Consider the following 7,016-nt stretch of genomic DNA (forward strand, 5'->3'; position numbering starts at 1 on the left):
GTCTGGCTACATCTCAGACGTAACAGAAGTATAATCTCGATATCTCTCACTAGTTTAGCTGCCTCCAAGTTCTGGACGACCCTGAAGTAGCCTGGAAGTCTTTCAAAGATAACATACTCGATTCTGCTGGCAGTACCATTGGCCGCAGCAGACACAAGAATAAACCCTGGATATCCAAGGAGACTCTGTCCGTAATCGAGCTGCGCCGGAAGGCCCGTTTAGCAAAGAATATGCCAGAGTACAGACGACTCAATGGCCTGCGAAATAACCTACTGCACAGTGACAGGAAGACCTTCGTCGACAAGGAAGCCAGCGATGATGAAGATGCTTCGAGAAAAAGAGACACCTGTTTTCTCTAAAAACACCTCCGCTAGCTGACGGAATGGAGGACTTCCACCGTGAGCCGTGTTTTTTCCGCTGATAGAAGCATGCCGGATGACGATGCAGGGCAACTCTCTGCCTGGAGCAGTCACTTCTCAACGCTTCTGAATGCCGAGGCAGTTGCTCATTCCGACCCTGATCTGATTCAAGCAGCAATGACCACACCCGAGGCTACTTCCTACCTCGTATCGCAACCGTTTACCACCTTTGAGATCCGAAATGCTGTAAAACGGTTAAATAATAATCGAGCCCCTGGCGTCTGTGGTATTTTGCAGAACTTCTCAAGTACGGGGGTGCAGCGATGATTCTGTGGCTCCAGATAATCTCCTCGGCTATATGGACGACGGAAAGTATATCGAACGACTGGTGTGCTGGCATCATGTTGCCGCTCTGGAAACGTAAGGGCAGCCGTCCAATCTGCTCCAACTATCGTGGGATCACGCTTCTCTCCGTTCCTGGTAAACTCTTCACCTTGTCACTCCTGGACAGGTGTTCCACATTTTTGTGTAGAAAGAGAACGGTCTAGCAAGCCGGATTCATGCCCGGCAGGTTGCCGAAAGAGCAAATGTTTACTATGCGCCAGTTGATCGAGAAGACGCGGGAGTTCCACCAAAAAGTGTACATCGCGTTTATGGACTTTGAGGCTGCCTTCGATCCTGTTGATCACCGTTCACTTTGGCTGATACTAAGAACTACGGGTCTACCAAATAAATATTGCTCACTCTATGAAAAGCTGTATGAGGATACGGAAAGCTGCGTGCAAGTAAATGGAAGACGCAGTCCCACATTCCCGGTGAAGACTGGCGTCCGGCAAGGTTGCACCGCCGCTCCCGAGCTTTTCAACTGCGTCATAGACCATGTTATGGCCAGCACGATGAATCGCCTTCAATTCGGTCTTCAGTTCGGAGACCGGGTACTCTCTGATGCTGACTTCGCCGATGACATAGCACTAGTTGCGAGCACCGTCGATAAGATGACCAAAGCTCTCCAGTTGCTTTCAGAAGAAGCCTCGAAAGCTGGACTGAAGATCAACTGGCAGAAAACCAAAGTTATGCTCCTTGAGCCCCCCACGTCCCGTTCTACTGTAAAGGAAGTCAACATCGGAAGCAACCGAGTAGATGTGGTTGAAGACTTAACTTACCTGAGATCTATTCTGTCGAATGATGGCTTGATCACAAAAGAGCTTACATCTCGAATTGCCAAAGCTTCAGCACTTGTTGGGAGGCTTAGCAGCATCTGGCGGAAGCCAAACATAAGGCGCTTTACCAACATGCGCATCTACAATGCGTCAGTCAGCATCGTCCTGCTGTATGGAGCGGAGACATGGCCAGCTGCCAAATCTATCCTCAGCGCTATCAATGTCGCTCAGACGAAACACCTCCAAAGAACCGAAAAACTTCACTGGACTGAATTCGTTAGCAACCAGACTCTCCTATCACGTACGGCTCAAACTCATGTCTCGACGCAGCTCGCCCAGCGTACTGTTTGGTGGTACGGCCACCTCCTTCGCATGCCACGTGAAGCCCCAGCACGGGTCGAATTTGACTTCGACCCCACCCTACACGGATGGAAACGACCCGGAGGACACCCACCCACTAGGTGGAAAGACAAAACCGATGAGTTTCTCACCCAAGCCCACATCCCTGTGGAAGAAGCCGTGAACCTGGAAAGCGATAGGTCAACCTGGAGGAACCTAGTCTCATCGTTCTCTACGCCAAACCCTCGGCAGGAGCCTTAAGTCAAGTAAGTCAAGTCATAACCTATAACCTTTACCACGACAGCTTGGAGCGGGGCTGGTAACCCCAAAAGATATAGTTAGTTGACCTTTGGACTATTTTGAACAAAATGGCTATCTCAAAATTTTAGTCAGATGCATTTGGGGAAAAAAGGAAAGAGGGGCTGTTTGTATTCTGGTCCCTTTTGACTAAGAAAAAGAGCACTAAAGCTTCCGATCACCAATCGAATTAGCCCCTTCTGAAACTTATACGACTACCTCTTCCACATGAAGAGCCACTAGCAAAATAAAACATAATAGGTTGAGGCCTTATGGCCCTTTACTAAAGGCCCATCAATAAGCTCTTCCATTCTAGAGATGATGGGAAAAATTATTTGTTATTTTATTCTATTTTCCGTTACATGATAAGTTGTTCTAAGTTGCTGGGGGCAAAAAGTCAAACTTTAAAGGAACTAATATTTTTCTTCGGATTATGCCTGTAACTTGAGTGCTGAGTAATGATAGCTCCCTTTTTTTGCAGGAAAAAAATGTGTGTCAAGCCGTTCGTGGCACAGATATGTTTGAAAAAGCGACCTGTGTAGTGTTCTAATAGCAGCCATATAAAAAAAAATGTTAATTTAATTTCACATCCAGCCAAAACCAAAAATGGAATATTTTCTGGAAACTTCATTGAAAATAAAATTTTCAAATTGATCAGGCTGTACAGTAGTACAACTTGCACAGAATGTTACAAGACGAAATTAAGTTATTTCATAACGAATAAGTTAAGGTATTCTGCTCAAATACAGGACACATGCGAAAAGTTAAGTTTGGTAAATGCTAATGAAATAAAACAAAGTAGGATGAAAATTTAATAGTTTATGAACAAATTTGGGCTATTTATTTGCTCATTAGGAGGGGTGGGGATAAAGCATAGCATTTATTAAAAATTTAACCTAATCTAACCTAGCTACCTTTTAGTCCCCTTAAACCCCAAATATAACGTTTAAATCTCTGTCACGGAGTGAGCAATATCTCACTATGCCGCGGAAACCTGTTTATAAATACCAGCTTTGAGATTTCGATGGGGTCTTTCTTTCACGTGTCCTGTATTCAGGGGCGAATATCCAGCATTTTTATTAGGGGGCAAGAGGGGTCCATATCTGGATAGTCAAGGGGCATGGGGTGTATAATATTTTTTTCTCCACATTATTGGGGGGGGCAACTCCCCCCTCCCCTTGCCACCCACAAACGATGCCCCTGCCTGTATTTGAGAAGAGTACCTAACTTGATTATGATTTTTGGAATCAGAGCATTAATTTATGAGAAATGGATTTTATAAAGCAAACTTTTTAAAGACCCAAGTAATCCTGTGTATAAGGCATTAAGTGGCTTTTGCCTATCTCGAATTATTTTCATTTTCAATCTTTTCTTTTCTTTTCAATTCTTCTTTTTTGCCAATAAATTTTAAGCATTTAACGTTATCTTTGATCAGACTACCCTCAAAACGTTTTGAACGCAAGATTTCATTTTGCTAATCTGTTATAGACGGGGTAATTCCTATAAAAGAAAAGAAAGACAAAGGTGCTAACCCACGAAGAATCACAAAGTTTGCTATAACGAGTTTATGGAAGAATTTGCTGTATCTAATTCCAATCGAAACCCAAGAAAGAAGAAAATTTCCAGGAGCAATATGCGTATCAAAGGAATTCGGTTCTATTGGAATTTCAATGCACTCCTTATTTCTGTTTTTATATTTCGATTATATGCATTTTACGTATTACAAATCTATTTTTGTACAAAAATTTTTTAATATGGTACTATGAAAAATTTTCATGTAAAAGTTTTTAGTGCTCAACGTTTATTCAGACTATTTGTTTTTACTAATATTTATAAAATATAAAAAGTAGCTTGAAATTATTTTTATCTCAAATAGTTATAAGCTCCTTGCGAAACTTTCTGTAGTTAAGAAAAAGTTTAATTGTAAACAATATTTGAAAAGCTGATGAGCCCTGAGACATGGTGACTCGGATTTGAGGTATCAGCTAACAATACTATAATTAATACCGTATCTATAGGGGGGCTTTGAACCCCCCATCCCTGAAATGTTTGTCCGACTCGTTAAAACGCAACACATATAAACAAAATTTGAATTCTTTTTTGTATTTTTTTTTTTTTTATTAAAACCCCCACCGAAAAAATCCTGTGTACGGCCTTGACTTTAATCAATTTGATATTAGGAACATTGGGCGATGGTTTGATTAGTCTGATAGTCAGCAAATCGTCATTGTCAATCCGGATCTTTCTCAGATACAAAGTTGATTGGGTGTGTTTAGTGGAGTGAGGGGTTTCGGGGGCGGGGGCCTGCTGCCATATTGACTAATTTCCTGCCAAACTGTCGGATTTTGATGGTGACTGGCAGTATATACCATCTATTGAATTCTACGACGCCCCCGTACCAAACAGGTTTTTCTGTTAGGTAAACAGGTCATTACACTCTTTGCCAGGGAATAACGCAATCCGTGGTCATTCATCTGTAAGTTGATTAGTAGGTTTTTTTTTTAAACTTGGCTATTCGTTTCATGGATTTCATTAATAGAACGAGTAATGTTCTTGGAAAGGGTAATTACTTCTTTAGTTTACGAGATTTGCGAATTTTTTGCGAAAAGGTATTAGCGTAAGGGTATTGCGATGCTTAAGAATGTCTCACGGGTAATTAAAGAATGGGGTGCTTACATCAGATACTTAATAGATTTGACGCTTACAAGTAACATTGCTAGAGTCAAATATATTTGGTGTTGGTGATATTATGACCCTCCAAGTCCCCTGGGGAAAGGGCTGCACAGTGTATCGGTATCGGACGTATTATTTTTGGGCGTATTGGTATCGCAGGTATCTATACAGATTTTTAGTAGCTCGTATAAAAGATATTACTCATATCTACGTTCTTCCTATAAATTCAACCATCAGCAACTTCAAAAGGGGGTTTCGGTTATACACGGGTTCAGTTGCACGGGGGTACCCTTTTTTCGAAAATCGGGCTCCCTGTTTTCAAAATCCCTTTTTCTTCTGAGGCTTGGAGCATTTGTGTCAACAATACAAAGAATAAGCTCAGATACTTAATAGATTTGACGTTTACAAGAGACATTGCTAGAAAGTATTCAATAGCTTAATTGAAAAGTAACGATAGACTTACATTGTGAATTGACCTAGCTTTAACTATACTATGTTATATTTATAATACTTTATTATTTTTTTAAATTTATTTTAATTTTACCTATAAACTTATGAAAAGGTTGTTGAGCGGGATGTGGGTCTTATAGAGTTTAATGGCCCGATCGTTAATTTATATAATATACAGTGGCCCGAGGGGTTTCAGTTATAAACGGGGTTCAGTGACAAGTGGGGTAAGTAGCACAGGAGGTACCCCTTTTTTCGAAAATCGGGCTCCCTGTTTTCAAAATCCCTTTTTCTTCTGAGGCTTGGAGCATTTGTGTCAACAATACAAAGAATAAGCTCAGATACTTAATAGATTTGACGTTTACAAGAGACATTGCTAGAAAGTATTCAATAGCTTAATTGAAAAGTAACGATAGAATGACATTGTGACTTAACCTAGCTTTACCTCGCCGATGTGATCTGTATAATACATAAGTAACGTTTGAAAAATATTGTCAATTTAAAAAGAAATGGCTGAAAAGTGTTTTGAGGGGGATGGGTTGCATAGAGGGGTGACTTGCACGAGGGTTCAGTTAAAGGGGATACAGTTGCACGAGGGGTTTCGGTTATACACGGGTTCAGTTACAAGGGGATTCAGTTGCACGGGGGTATCCCTTTTTTCGAAAATCGGGCTCCCTGTTTTCAAAATCCCTTTTTCTTCTGAGGCTTGGAGCATTTGTGTCAACAATACAAAGAATAAGCTCAGATACTTAATAGATTTGACGTTTACAAGAGACATTGCTAGACAGTATTCAATAGCTTAATTGAAAAGTAACAATAGAATGACATTGTGACTTGACCTAGCTTTACCTCGCCGGTGTGATCTGTATAATACATAAGTAACGTTTGAAAAAAATTGTCAATTTAAATAGAAACGGCTGACAATTGTTTTGTACGGTATGGGTTGCATAGAGGTGTGACTTACACGAGGGTTCAGTTAAAGGATATTCGGTTGCACGAGGGGTTTCGATTATACACGGGTTCAGTTACAAGGGGATTCAGTTGCACGGGGGGTATCCCTTTTTTTCGAAAATCGGGCTCCCTGTTTTCAAAATCCCTTTTTCTTCTGAGGCTTGGAGTATTTGGTGGCTAGATATTAAACGTAATGAAATTTAGCACGGAGGTTCAGTTGTACAGGGTTTCAGTTATACAGGGGTTCAGTTACATGGGGTTTCTTTGTGTTAAAAAAGTAGTTTTTGTATCTTTTAAAAGAACTTTACGGGGATTGAGAGACTCAGATGCCTAATTCAGTGTGATTTTCTTTACTTGATGGTCATTAAAAAAAAAATTTTTGTGTTAAATAAGTAGTTTTTGTATCTTTTAAAAGAGCTTTACGGGGATTGAGAGACTCAGATGCCTAATTCTGTGTGATTTTTCTTTAATTGATGGTCATTAAAAAACGAAATTTTTGTGTTAAATAAGTAGTTTTTTTATCTTTTAAAAGAGCTTTACGGGGATTGAGAGACTCAGTTGCCTAATTCAGTGTGATTTTTATTTACTTTATTGTCATTAAAAACGAAATGTTTTTGTTAAATAAGTAGTTTTTGTATCTTTTAAAAGAACTTTATGGGGATTGAGAGAGTCAGTTGCCTAATTCAGTGTGATTTTTCTTTACTTGGTGGTCAATATAAAATAAATTATTTGGTAGATTAAGAAGTTTTTGTATATATTATTTTACCATTAAGTGGATTGAGAGAGTCAG

Source organism: Artemia sp. Qi Xiang Cuo, chromosome 13, assembly GCF_049724085.1.
Source record: "Artemia sp. Qi Xiang Cuo chromosome 13, ASM4972408v1, whole genome shotgun sequence".
NCBI classification, from domain to species: domain Eukaryota; kingdom Metazoa; phylum Arthropoda; class Branchiopoda; order Anostraca; family Artemiidae; genus Artemia; species Artemia sp. Qi Xiang Cuo.